Genomic DNA, 1,224 nt, shown 5'->3' on the forward strand with positions numbered 1-1,224 from the left:
CATCTCTCTTAGGGCTAGGGATTTTGAGCATTTCTTCATGTGCTTGTTAGCCATCTGAATGTCGTCTTCGGTGAAATGCCTGTTCATATCCTGTGCCCATTTTTCTATTGGATTATTTACCTTTATCTTGTTGTGCTGCTCAATTATTTCTTATTTAGACACAAAAATGACAAGACTTACTTTGAACATGTTATCAGGAGGGACCAGTCCCTTGAGAAAAACATCCTGCCTCAGAAAAAATAGAATGATCCTCAGCAAGATGCATTTGAACAGTGGCTGCAGCAATGAGCCCCAAAGCAACAGCAATTTGAGCTTGGCACAGTATAGGAGAGTGTTCTGTCCTGTTTTACATAGGGCCGCTGTGAATTGGAGCCAACTCCACGACATCTAACAGCATCTCTAAATAACTATAGTTTAATTCACATTTCCTAGAATTCCATGTATAATACAGAATAAACTTTTTTAAAAATTTTGTCTGAATTATTTTACTTTGCACAATAATTTCAAGATTCACTTGTGTTGTTGCCTGTATCATTAATTCTTAGGAAGCTCTAGTGGCATAAACCTTAAGAAGTTGCTCTGTTAATTCAAAACCTGTGCCCTTGATGGTATGAATCTATCAGCAGCTTAATAGGAGAAAATAGACAAACTTCTTTCAAACAAATTACAGCCTCAGAAATCTGCTGAAGAGCCAACTAGGAGTTGGTTCCAAGTTGATAGCAATGACATGAAGAATTATGTTAAGCCCTGTTAGAGTAATACATAATATATTGGAAAGGTTGGCAGTTTGAATTCACTAATCACACCAGGTGAAAAAGACAGAAAGTCTTCATAGAGATTTAATGAAAACAAAATGAAGACACCATGTGTTGGAAGAGAGTTGACTGCTATGGAATTAGAAAAGAAAAACAGGGTGCCCTCAGCCCCCGGCTGGGGGCGAGCCGTCGCGGCCCTCTGCCTGGGGCGGGCTGCCCTTGGTCTCCGGCTCAGGGTGAGCCGTCATGGCCCTCAGGGTGAGCTCCTCAGCCCCCAGATTGTGCCATCTGACCCCTGGGTGGGGAAGGGGTAAAAAATAGAATGCCTAGGGTATCCAGAGAATGTTACCTAGGCCACCTTCTGCCACCCTCCCCCCCACCCCAGTAAACCTGAAAGCAACACCCTCAAAGCCCTTCTATTTGTAACTCACAAGTTTGTTCCCTCTAGGTTTGCTCCCTTTCCTATAGG

Source organism: Elephantulus edwardii, unplaced genomic scaffold (assembly GCF_000299155.1).
Source record: "Elephantulus edwardii isolate Elephantulus edwardi_28Jun2011 unplaced genomic scaffold, EleEdw1.0 scaffold00062, whole genome shotgun sequence".
Lineage (NCBI taxonomy): Eukaryota > Metazoa > Chordata > Mammalia > Macroscelidea > Macroscelididae > Elephantulus > Elephantulus edwardii.